The 12892-nt window shown below is 45.1% G+C and overlaps 1 protein-coding gene and 1 long non-coding RNA gene across 11 annotated transcripts in view; one reads left to right on the top strand and one right to left on the bottom strand.

The window, feature by feature from the left end:
• LOC140420974 (ETS-related transcription factor Elf-1-like) overlaps positions 1–12892 on the bottom strand; it is a 371469-nt gene that overhangs the window by 86592 nt on the left and 271985 nt on the right. The gene's annotated exons all lie outside the window — the stretch shown is intronic.
• LOC140420975 (uncharacterized) overlaps positions 1–12892 on the top strand; it is a 55372-nt gene that overhangs the window by 16402 nt on the left and 26078 nt on the right. The window contains exon 1 of one of the 4 annotated variants that reach the window (XR_011946646.1): positions 10812–10910. The exons of the other annotated variants lie outside the window; for them this stretch is intronic. This is a non-coding gene — a long non-coding RNA (uncharacterized lncRNA). Of the gene's footprint in view, positions 1–10811; positions 10911–12892 lie in introns of those variants that run through there. 4 annotated transcript variants of the gene reach the window in all.

Below are 12892 nucleotides of genomic sequence, written 5' to 3'. Positions count from 1 at the left end.
GGGGGTTACCATTGATCAGAAACTGAACTGGACTAGCCATATTAATACTGTGGCTACCAGGGCAAGTCAAAAGCTAGGAATCCAATGGCGAGTGCAGCTCCAAAAATATTCAAGAAGCTTGACACTACCCAGGACAAAGCAACCCATTTAATTGCTACCCCTTCCACAAACATTCACTCCCTCCACCACCGGCAAACAGTGGCAGGCGTGTGTCTCATGCACAAGCTGCACTGCAGGAACTCCCCAAAGTCCAAACTCGCGGCCACTATCATCTAGAAGGACAAATGCATCAGGTACATGGGAACGCCACTATCTTGAGGTTCCCCTCCAAGTCACTCACCATCCTGATTGGGAAATCTTTTGTCGTTGCTTCACTGTCTCTGGGTCAAAATCCTGAAACTACGCCCCCCCCCCCCCCCCCCCCGCCCTCCCCTCCTAACAGCACTATGGGTGTACCTACACCACAGGGGCTACAGCGGTTCAAGAAGGCAGCTCACCACCACCTTCTCAAGGGCAACTAGGGATGGACACTAAAGGCTCGTGTAGCAAGAGATGCCCACATCCCATAAATGAAGAAATAATAATAAAACATTTGTTTTGGCTAAATGCTTGACCACCAATCTGATTATTTACAGAGGAAGTCTAATTTAAGTTAGCCCATTGGCATGATGGATTGGTTAATTGCAGCATTGTGCCAGGGAGAGGGAGGATGTGGACTTGCATCAATGATTCTACACGTGGGGAGATGCCAACTATGTCCAACAGATGAAGGAGAGGTGCCAAGCCCAGGTCAACACTTTCTCAGGTGAAGTAAGGAGGAAAAGCTTTGAGCACGACACTGATATTCTGATGCATCTTCTCAAAGGACATAGTACCAGACTTTAGCAGATGCCTGGCAACTGAATGATCTTCCTATCTTAACTGGGAAATGGTGTTCAATCTGGAGGTCTGGAAGAAATAATAAAAAACAGCAAAAAAAAAGTACTATCAATTTATACAGGAAGAAATCTTATGAAAAATCCCAGTGGAGTGCAGATTTGAGAACGGAAATCTTACAAGCACTAACAAGTCTTTTGTCATGCCTTTATTAAAATTGAAAGATGGTTCTGTGTTAAACACAGAATTTATTAACTTAGGGATCAAAACTTGTGGAAAATTGTTGCGAGCACATAGCAACAATCTCAAGGAGGAACTCATTGTGCATGCAGATGGTGTCGGGTGGGTGAGGCATTCAAAGTTACATGAACTACACTGGAGGGCATTTCAGTTCAGCCCTTAAGCACATAAGATGGAGTTTGTGGTGAAACACTGTACACCTGTATTAGGGGATGCAAGGTAGGACCTGTACTACAGGTTCGCCGGTAGCCCCTGCCAGCTGGCTCTGCCCAGTAGGAGTATAAATATGCGTGTCCTCCATTCAGCTGCCATTTCGCCAGCTGCAGCAGGAGGCCACGCATCTGACTGCAATAAAGCCACAGTTGTACCCAACCTTAGTCTTTGTGCAATTGATCGTGCACCAGAGTTCATGGCAATTGTTTAAGCAGGTTTGGAGCTCTACTGAAATAGAAGGCAAAGAAAACTCACACAAGAATGTCAAGTGTTGATCCACTGAAATTAGCAACAGAAACCCCTCGACCGAGTCTGCTCGCAATTGAAATTTATTCCATGTTCCTGCCCAGGATTTCTGACAAAAAATTAGAACCTTGAACATATAAAAAGAGGCTTTTGCAGGGAGTTCGCCATTAAATTGAAAGGTATATATTGTTTTTAAAACAGGGAAACTAAAGAAGACATGGGATGAAGTGCGGGCTCACTCGGGAGTAGGCCATTTCCATATGAATTAAGGAGCAGGAGTAGACCAGTTGGCCGTACGAGACTGTTCCGCCGTTCAACAAAATCATGGCTGATCTTATTGTAACCTCAACTCCACATTCCCGTCTATCCCCGACAACCTTTCACCCCCTTGTTAATCAAGAATCCATCTAGCTCACCCTTAAAAATATTCAAATATTTTATTTCCACTGCCTTTTCAGAAAGCGAGTTCCAGAGACTCAAAGACCCTCTGAGGAAAAACGTTTCTTCTCATCTCAGTCTTAAGCGGGTGACCCCTTATTTTTAAAACACTGATCCCTAGTTCTAGATTCTCCAACAAGAGGAAATATCCTCCTGTCATGTGAGGGTACCTTTAAGAAATGGATGTTTAAGCAATGTACTTTTAAGAAAACAGTGAAGAGGTTCTGATCAAGTTATCTCTTACTCTTCTAAATTCTAGTGGATACAAACTTAACCTGTACAACCTTTCCTTACAAGACAACCTGCCCATTCCAGGTATGAGTCTAGTAAACCTTCTCTGAACTGCTTCTAACACATTTACATCTTTCCTTAAAAAAAGGAGGCCAATACTGCCCTCAATACTCCAGATATGGTCTCACCAATGCCCTGTACTACTGAAGCATAACCTTGGTAATCAATTCCCCTCACAATAAACAATAACATTCTATTAGCTTTCCTAGTTACTTGCTGTACCTGTATACTAGCCTTTTGTGATTCATGCACAAGGACACCCAGATCCCTCTGCACCTCAGAGCTTTGAAAACTCTTGCCATTTGGATCATTTTTCTTTTTTATTCTTTCTGCCAAAATGAAGAATTTCACAATTTCCAACATTATAATCCATTTGCCAGATTTTTAAATTGTACCCAATTCATTTTTTTCCCAACAAAGGGGCAATATAGCGTGGCCAATCCACCTACCCTCCACATCTTTGGGTTGTGGGGGTGAGACCAACGCAGACACGGAGGGGGGGGGGGGCGGGGGGGGGGGGGGATGTGCAAACTCCACACGGATAGTGACCCGGGGCCAGGATTGAACCCAGGTCCTCAGCGCTGTGAAGGCAGCAGTGCTAACCACGGCACCACCATGCCACCGGTTTTGCCAGACTTTTGCCCACTTAACCTACTTACCTATGTCCCTTCATAGTCTCCTTACGTCCTCTTCACAATTTACTTTCCTACCTACCTTTGCGGCATCAGCAAATTTAGCAACCATACCTTCAGTCCCTTCATCCAAGTCATTTATATAAATTGTAAAGATGAGGCCCCAGCCAAGAAAAGACCCATTCATGCCTACTCTGTTTCCTGTTAGCTAACCAAAATACAATCCATGCCAATATGTTACCCCCCCTCCCCTCCCGATACCATGAGCTTTTATTTTACACACTAAGCTATGATGGCGTATTAATGGCCTAATATAGGTGCCGCAAAATTCTAACTATTCTAATTCCTCATTTCCTTTTAGAATCTTCTGGTAAACTACATGCTACCAGATTTACTTTTAAAAAAGGGGGTAAAAGTGGCTAACTCCACTCGTAAATATAGGTCTACAACTATTCAGCTCCTGGGTTGGTTTTCCTCCACTCCCCGAGTAATCCTAGCCATCCTGATATACAGTTGAAAGGTAAAGTTACTGTGCAAAAATTTCCGTCTAACCCCTCAACCCACCAATGAAAATAAATCAATTGCTAATGGATTTCTGAGCAAATTTGTTCCACCTTATACTCTCCAGTGATACTCATGCTCAATAATGAGGGCCCTCAGGTTACCAAAGATACATGAAAATTTTTTAAAACTCTATGATCCACGGTGCATGAAAAAAAAAGTATTTTCAATATTCTCAACATGTATAATGTGCGGGCACATGGGAGAAAACAAACTATATTTGCAGTCCAAACAGATATGCAATCATGGTGAATTGTTAAGTAGTTTTAAATATTTATATACTGAGAGTATGGGAAGTCCTACAAAATCTGAGTGTGCATACGCCAAAGCGGCAAATATCTGTTGGTAAAAATATCCGGAAATAATGAAAATGGACAAGATTAACACTGCAAACTCTTTTAACACAACAGAGGATGACAGGTCTAATCCACTACTTCCGCAGATATGTAAGCTCAACAGAAAGGAAAGTGCTTAGGTGCATTGGCTGCACTGGTGAAATATTGTTCAAAAGGACCATTTTTTCCTCATTTAAATTCCACATTTGACGCAGGAATCCATCCGTACAACTTCAGTTGTAATCAATTGTCAGGCTTAGCTGCTGCAAGGCAGCGAAACAGGTTTTGAGCTGTAAATCGCGTTGTATAAGTAAACCCAGCTGAGAAAACAGCCTTATCCTTCCGCGGCCAAAAGTCATGGGCAGGATTCTCCCAAGCCCCCACTGGCGGGTTTGATGGTGGGCACAGGAGGAGATTCTAGCAGTAGCGTCCGATATCGGTTTCACTCTGGCGTGAATTTCCACCGGATATTCCGCTGGTGCCTGCCATGGTGGATCGGAAAACCCTCCAGAGGTCGGCGTGAAGCAGATTTGAATCCCTCTAATGGAATGCAGATGAAAGCCCGATCGGAATCTTCCACCCACTTCCAATTCTCTGCGACGGCGCCCTGAAGACACGTGGGCGCAAAGCACATCTGGAACAATGTGGCGTGCATATGTCGGGACTTCCCGGAACAATGCCCAAGGCTGTTTCCCGAACTAAAGATGGAGACCGCCAGCAACCCTGGATCCTGGAACACCACAGGAGTGGTTTAGGGGAGCATCTGTAGGTAGATATTCCAGATTAAGAGCGAGTCCATCGTCCCAGCCTCAGAATGTTCCTGGAAATCTTCTTTCTCAGGGGGTTCATGTCCCAGCCTCTTGAGTGCTCCGAGAATCCCACCTTCATTTGCAGGAGGTTCACCTTCTTTCTTCAATAGAGGGTCAGTGATATTGAGTGCCCATGTAAGATGGCGGGCCACATCAAATCAGACCTGCCCCACCACTGTTCAAAACATCTGGTTGCATAGTTAACGAGAGCCAGAAGATTTGACGTGTTTCGACGCCAGCTTCCAAGACAGGGAACAGTGAACATTCCCACCCCGCCACTGAAACTAGCCCCAGAATAGGAGAATTCTGCCCCGTGTTTTTGCATTTACTCAGCATACAAGTCAAACACATTTTTGGCCACAACATCCTATGCTTGTATTAGGAGTCAGAATCAACTTTTCTACCCCCCTATTGCTCCCGGTACCTTATAATGGGACGCAAAGGATCAAAGTGGGTGATATGAACTGTGTTGCGAAGAAGTGTGGGAGTGGATGACACACACACACTTTTTATCGGAAACAGATGACATTTCAAAGTGGCGACAGTCCACACCCATGCCGCCGTTTCACTTTTAGACTTGGTGTACAGGTCAACCCCGTTTTTGGAAGGATTTTGGGAGACAATGAACTTATACGCCAATATTTACAGTACTTGAATATTCTGGATCCTTAAAAAAAAACTACACATTTAACATTCAAAAGATTCTAAAAAGGAGCAAGACAAAATGATTTTGGCTTCTTTGCTTGGTGATCAAAGCTTTAAGTCCCTGAAGACAATCATACCCTGACATGTTATTCCTAAATCCCAGAACTGTTCAGCATAAGCATGAAGAGTGATTATAAAACTGGCTGCTTATTTGCTTTATAACCTGAAGATGGACCATCATTATCAGTACAGAAAACACAAGGGAAATGTCTTGTATAAATGACGCCGGTAATCGTCTGCTATGCTTTCCTGTCACTGAAACACAGCAGAGTCTCAGAGGCGCTACCACTGTACCAATGGGTTTCTCCTTGTAATGATGATGCAAATAATTTTGTAAAGTGTAATTAACTTCACCATTATGCAAACCGATTTTTCTGCCAATTGCACATTCTCCTCCATTAATCCAGCAGTGTGGTTGTTAAAAGGGTTATCTCTTTTCTCTATTCCCTGTTAAATTGGCCATGCAAAGTTCACTGCCAATAGAAAGCAGTGGGGCAGGATTATTTCCTACAATGTTCGAGCAGCTATACAGTTCCACCAAATAGTTATCGGTGGTATCTGACCGGCAGATAGATTCTGTGTTTGTAAGTGAGAATTGAAGGAGAATGAGAACTCGGCATCGTATGGAACACGGCCATGTTATGAACTTTTATTTGGATTGACATAAGCTGACCTGAAGCTTTGTATTGGCTATCCCAGGAAATACTGACAAAAGTAACCACAGCTCAAAGAAGCTATTCACAGATTTCCAATTATTCAAACTTCCAATTATTCAATCTAATGGCAGTTCAGCGGAAGGCACTGTTACCTCTGAGTCAGAGGTCGTGGGTTCAAGTCCCACTCCAGAGATTTGAGGACATAATGCAGGCTGATGCTTTCAGAGCAGTACTGAGTGCTACAATATCAGAAGCATTGTTTCTTTTAGATATATGCAGGTGAGGGGTTTTGTGAGGCGACAGGTGAGGGAATTCCCGTTGCTCCCGGCACAAGAAGTTCAAGATAGGGTGATCTCGGGTGTATGGGTCGGGGAGGGCAAGGTGTCGGAAGTACACCAGGAGTTGAAAGAAGAGGGGGAAGCGCTGGTAGAAGAGTTGAAGGGTAAATGGGAGGAGGAGCTGGGGGAGGAGATCGAGGAAGGTCTGTGGGCTGATGCTCTAGGTAGGGTTAATTCCTCCTCCTCGTGTGCCAGGCTCAGCCTGATACAATTTAAGGTAGTCCACAGAGCACACTTGACGGGGCGAGGTTGAGTAGGTTCTTTGGGGTAGAGGACAGATGTGGAAGGTGCTCACGGAGCCCGGCGAACCATGTCCATATGTTTTGGTCATGCCCGGCACTGGAGGGGTTCTGGAGAGGCGTGGCGGGAGCAATATCTCAAGTGGTGAAAGTCCGGGTCAAGCCAAGCTGGGGGCTAGCAATATTTGGAGTAGTGGACGAACCGGGAGTGCAGGAGGCGAAAGAGGCCGGCATTCTGGCCTTTGCGTCCCTAGTAGCCCGGCGAAGGATCTTGCTAATGTGGAAGGAGGCGAAGCCCCCCAGCCTGGAGGCCTGGATAAATGATATGGCTGGGTTCATAAAGTTGGAGAGGATTAAGTTCGCCTTGAGAGGGTCTGCGCAGGGGTTTTACAGGCGGTGGCAACCGTTCCTAGACTATCTCGCGGAGCGTTAGAGGAAGGTCAGTCAGCAGCAGCAGCAACCTTGTGGGGGGGGGGACATCCTGGGAGGGGGGGGGGGGGGGGGGGGGGGGGGAAGAGGTGGGACTGCCTGGGAGGGGTGGATGAGCAAGAGATAACATGAAGGGTTGGGGAAACTGGTACGTACGGGTGAGGGCCAGTGTACAAAGCTGTGTAAATATATCATTTTGCCGTGTATATATCTTGCTCTGCGCGATTTCTCTTTTTTTTTTGTTACGGGTGGGGGGGGGGGAGGTTATTGTGTTAAAAAACTTTAATAAATATATTTTTTTTAAAAAGAAGCATTGTTTCTGAATTGTGACTTTAAACCAAGGCTTCGCTGCCCTCTTGTGTGAGTTTAAAAAGATCCCACAGCATTATTTTTTTTTTGAGGAAAGCAATTGAATTCTCCCCGTCATACTGACCAGTATTTACTTCTCAACTCATGTCACTAAAACAGATCACCTGATCATGATCACATTGCTGTACGTGGGATTCATGCCCTGCGCAGACTGGCCATCACGCGCTTTCGGTTACCCGCAGGTCATGAAAGGCACTGGATAAATGCAAATTGTTTTGTTGGCTCTTTGACCCCTCTGGAATTGCATGATATAATTAGAAGGAGATGGCAATTCTCTTAGCCACAGCTCATGGTTAGTTTGTCAAATGAGGTGTCCGGTCATTAAACACAAGCAAGTTCCCAGATTTGAGGGGGATTAAACCAGGCTTCATCACTTCTGGATTCAAGGACAAGTCCCGGGGGAGTACCAAAATTTGCATCAGTTGTGGTGACCTTCCCCCCCCCCCCCCGAGGCTGAATCGTAGAAACATAAAAAATAGGAGGTGTAGGTCTTTCTGCCCTCTGAGCCTCCTCGGCTGTTCAATACGATCATGGTTGATCCTCTTATATCATTGCCATACTCCAGTACTCTCCCCATACCCCTTGATGTCTTTAAAAATCTATTCCTTCCCAGATATCTTCAGTAGCCTGGCCTCCATAGCCTTCTGTAATAGAGAATCTCACAGGTTCATCACCCTCTGAGTGAAGAGGTTTCTCCTCATTTGGCCTACCCTGTATCCCAAGACTATGATTCCTTCTTCCAGAGGATAAAACATCCCTGCATCTATTCTGTCCAGCCCAGTCAGGATTTTATATGTCTCAATTAGATCACCTCTCATTCTTCTAAATTCCAGTGCTCAGAAGCCCAGCTGACCTAACCAAACAACAATCCTGTCATTCCAGGAATCAGTCAGGTGAACCTTAACTGCACTTCCTCTACGGAAAGTATATCCTTTCATAGATAAAACACCAAATTCAGCGAGTTTGGAATTGACAAAAAGGAGCAGGATTGGCTCCGAAGCAGTCACGGTGGCACAGTGGTTAGCACTGCTGCCGCCCGGCCTGGAGAAACCGGGTTCAAAATCAGCCCCGGGTCACTGCCGGTGTGGAGTTTGCACATTCTCCTCGAGTGTGCATGGGTCTCACACCCCCCCCCCCCCCCCCCACCCCCACCACCACCACAACCCAATTGGAATTGGGTACTCTCAATTTTAATAAAAAGGAAAAAAAGTTTGCATATTCTCCGTGTCTGTTTGGGTTTCCTCCAGGTGCTCCGGTTTCCTCCCACAGTCCAAAGATGTGCAGGTTTAGGTGGATTGGCCATTCTAAATTGTCCCTTATTGTCCAAAGATTAGGCGGGGTTCTGGGGTTACAGGGGTAGGGTGGAGGAGTGGGCCTAGGTAGGGTGCTCTTTTGGAGCCTCCTTCTGTAGGGATTTTATGAATATCATGAATCCACCTGGAGCCAACAGTAGACAGTATTCAAAGGGCCTCAATTGGCATGCATCTCTCCCGTTAATGAGTTTAGAACAGCATTGTAGATAATAATCAAGTGTGAACAGTTTATGGAGAAATAAGTTTTTAGACGTCCATGAGATGTACATATGTTAATATATAGTCAAGGAAGATTATATGGCCAGACAGTTCATTACACAGAAGGAAAGGTACAGTTGACCAAGCCCTGAGAAGGCAGGAGAGGCAGTTACCAGAGAGCAGTCTCAGAAAAAAGGCAGGCAGATTCCAGCCACAGAGCCTGAAGACCAAATTTACAGCAAACATGCATCTTTGTCTTAGAGCAGTGTCAGTGTGGAGTTTGCACATTCTCCCAGTGTCTGCGTGGGTCTCACCCCCACAACCCAAAGATGGTCATGCTAAATAGCCACTTAATTGGGTGCTCTAAATTTATAAAAAGAGAAAAAAAATCTATGTCTCTGAGCCAACTTTCATAACAGCAGCGTTTGCTGGGCCAGGAAAAAGATGGTTCTGAGATTTGAGTATGGTGTGGTACCCATAGCTGGTTATTGAATTTGGATGTTGTTTGGGAAATCTGTTATCGTAGATATATTGTGGAACCAGAGGTACGTTGTATATGAACTGTGCGTGTGTTTAGTAATTCATACATCTTAATTGTGAGAGAGCAGAGTAGTCCTGTTTGTGTGTATTTGTCTTTACTTGAATAAATAGTCTTTAATAATAGTTACACGATTACTGGGCTATTTATTATCACTGGGGTTTCGCTTGTCTCCACACACCAAAACAAAATAAAACGAGACACCCTCAAGCACCACCAGGTTGGAGCACCCTTGCAAACAACATCAACGTGCTTGGTGACACTGAGAAATAAAAATATCCAATATGTTCTACAGTCACTGCTGTATTGTGAAACAGAGTGTTGCACAAATGGATCATCTGATCTTAATTATGACTCATCATGAGAAATGAAGTTTTGTTACTGATCTCCACATTTTTACACTAATCCGGTGGTTGGATCTGCAACTTCAGCTCAAGAAAACAACCAAGCTTCGCCTTTCTTTGAAATATTTGGCCATAACTTTCACACGCATATATACATTTTAAAAAATGATTGTAACGATTACAAGACGCCTTTTTGTCCCCCACCCCTCACCTTGAAAAAGTTCATTATCTTGTACAGATTAAAAGAAACTTCATTTTCGATTCCTGGTCTGCACGAAGTTGGGGTGTACAGCCTGGGTGGGTGGATTCCAGCCACCGTCCACTGCCCTCTACTGCAATATACCTCTATACCTCTTCATTCACCTGAGGAAGGAGCGGCGCTCCGAAAGCTAGTGACATCGAAACAAACCTGTTGGACTTTAACCTGGTGTTGTAAAACTTCTTACTGTGCTCTACTGCAAAGTGTGCACATCAATAGTGGATATGGTCTGTCATGCAATTCCCCGCCCCCCGCCCCCCCCCCACCCACCACCCCACACCCTCCCCTTTCACCAACGCACCTCCCCTTTCAGCAACGCAATAGATGGGATTGCCAGCTGAAGAATGGGTGAGTTGCAGGAGATTGCCAACATGTTCCAACCTGAGTCCCTGCCCTCAGAAGTAGAGTGGAGAATAATCAGGCTAGTGGTAGAAGGGTGGAGGGAAATACTTAATCCCAGGGTTAGTGGGGGGGGTGGGGGGGGGGGGGGCAATTAGTGTTCTAGTCAGATTGATTCTAGTCGCCAAGGAACAAAGGAGACATGTCAGTGGTGAAAGGGTTGTGTAATTGTGGTGAATGTATAATTACTGATAATTCACCAGTGCACTATGTTATGTTATTAACCCTGTGGGCTCTACCTATGGGCCATTTTGTGGCTTCACCCACAGGGGATATGTTGGGGCATGTATGGGCTCCGCCCATGGCTCCACCCCCTTTACAGGAAGTATAAGAGCTGCTGACCTGTGGGACCGCCTTCAGTGTTGTACCGGTCAAAGGCAGGCTCAGTTCTAAGATGATTAAAACCACGGTTTACTTCTCCACGTGTCTTCGAGTGAATTGATGGCCGCATCAGTAATGATGCACTTTCACAGACTTCATTTGTGAGTACAAAAAAAGAGTTTATTAATAAGAAAACAGCAGCCACATGGTTGTACCTGGATCCTTACAAGTCTCCTTCCTAAGAGGACTCTACCCCTGGGATGATTACCCACTCTGTGTCCCATTGGTCCCCCAAGCCAGGTGACCCTTACCCTGCTGTGTTGCCCTTAAAGGAATAATCTGGAGTTTGTACGTTCTCCCCGCGTCTGCGTGGGTCTCACCCCAACAACCCAGAGATGTGCTGGGACGTGGATTGGCCATGCTAAATTGCCTCTTAATTGGAATAAAAGAATTGGGCACTTTAAATGTATTTATAAAAAAATAAAGGGACATCACCATAAATTGCAAAGAGCCAAGGGACTAATTTCCAAAGTTGACTTCGAAAGCAGCATCTGAAGGTAACCTCTACCCCCTCTGTGTATCAATGATTTGAATACAGGCCGAGAGGACGTGCTGCCACAATTTGCAGATAGTATCAAAGTAATACATGAAGGATGCTGGGACTGCAGAGTGCGTACAAAGATTTTTACTCGGAAGCTGCTCAGTATGTGGAAATACAAACATGGAAGATAAATTTGAAAATTGTGGGTCTTCTATTGCAAAACAATGCAAATTATTTTGCAATATAATAAAAGTGCGTAAAGTTTTAAGTCAGGGGCAGATTAATATCTTGACAGAGTTGAGGGGCTATGGTTTTCACTTCCAGATTTAGTGATTGAGTCAGAGACTATTTCTATGTTAATATGAGATTAGATGGGGGGGAAGGGAGAGTGGGGGGGGAGGGGAGAAGAAAACTGGACTGAAGGGATATGGAAAGACGGTGAGTAGATATGGTTGGGACCATTTACTTGTGTAAAGGGTAGACACCAATAAAGATGTGGTCGGGCTGAATGGCCTGTTTCTCTGTAGTAACTGCTATGTTACTACATATGTATGTATTGGTGATCGGAGATGAATGCAGGATTGGTAAAGTGATTTTTTTAAAGTTAACCTGGGGTTTAGGCGGCGCAATGGTTAGCACTGCTGCCTCACAGCACTGAGGACCCGGGTTTGATCCCGGCCCCGGGTGGAGTTTGTACATTCTCCCTGTGTTTGCATGGGTCTCACCCCCATAACCCAAAGATATGCAGTGTAGGTGTATTGGCCACACTAAATTGCCCCTTAATTTAAAAACGTTTACCTGGGGTTTGACTTGAAACAACTGGTAGAACAAGAAGCACGGCTTCAAATTGGAGGATACTTATTAATTTCTCTCTCTCTCACACACACACACACACACACACACACACACATACATACGTAGAGCAAGCTTCAATCCATAGAATCCCTACAGTGCAGAAGGAAGCCATTCGGTCCATTGATTCTGCTCCTACCGTCTGAAAGAGCACACTACCTAGGCCCACACCCCCACCCTATCCCCATAACAATGGCCAATCCACCTAACCTGCGCATCTTTTGACGATGGGAAGAAACCGGAACACCCGGAGGAAACCCATGCAGACACGGAGGGAACATGCAAACTCCACACAGACAGCCACCCAAGACCGAAATCAAACCCAGGTCCCTGGTGCTGTGAGGCAGTGCTGACCATTGTTCCACCTCTGGCTGGAATAGGAGTGACAGGAAGCTCTGGCTTTCATTCAATTACATGTGGATGCTACAACGAGATTCAGGTTTCTCTGGAATGGGTGAATCAAGATGAACAGAATGACTTTCCTCATCTGCAACCATCTGATGATCTTATAATTACCGCGGGATCTTGCTTTGATTGCTGAAAATGACCTTTGTTAGAAAAGTTCATGCATCAGCAATGGGTCAGGACAAGGTTGCTTCTAGATGATGGTCCCTACAGCCAAATAGCATTCCAGCTCTCACTAGAAAGACCCAACATGTGAAAAATGGTCAATTAAGAGGGGAAAGCAGGAGTTGCAAAGAATCAATACCATGAGGAAGGCAGGAAGAGCCAAATAAACAGGATTCTTTT

Source organism: Scyliorhinus torazame, chromosome 5, assembly GCF_047496885.1.
Source record: "Scyliorhinus torazame isolate Kashiwa2021f chromosome 5, sScyTor2.1, whole genome shotgun sequence".
NCBI lineage: Eukaryota > Metazoa > Chordata > Chondrichthyes > Carcharhiniformes > Scyliorhinidae > Scyliorhinus > Scyliorhinus torazame.
Note: the sequence above shows the minus strand (reverse complement) of the source record. Positions and strands in the feature narration are given on the sequence as shown.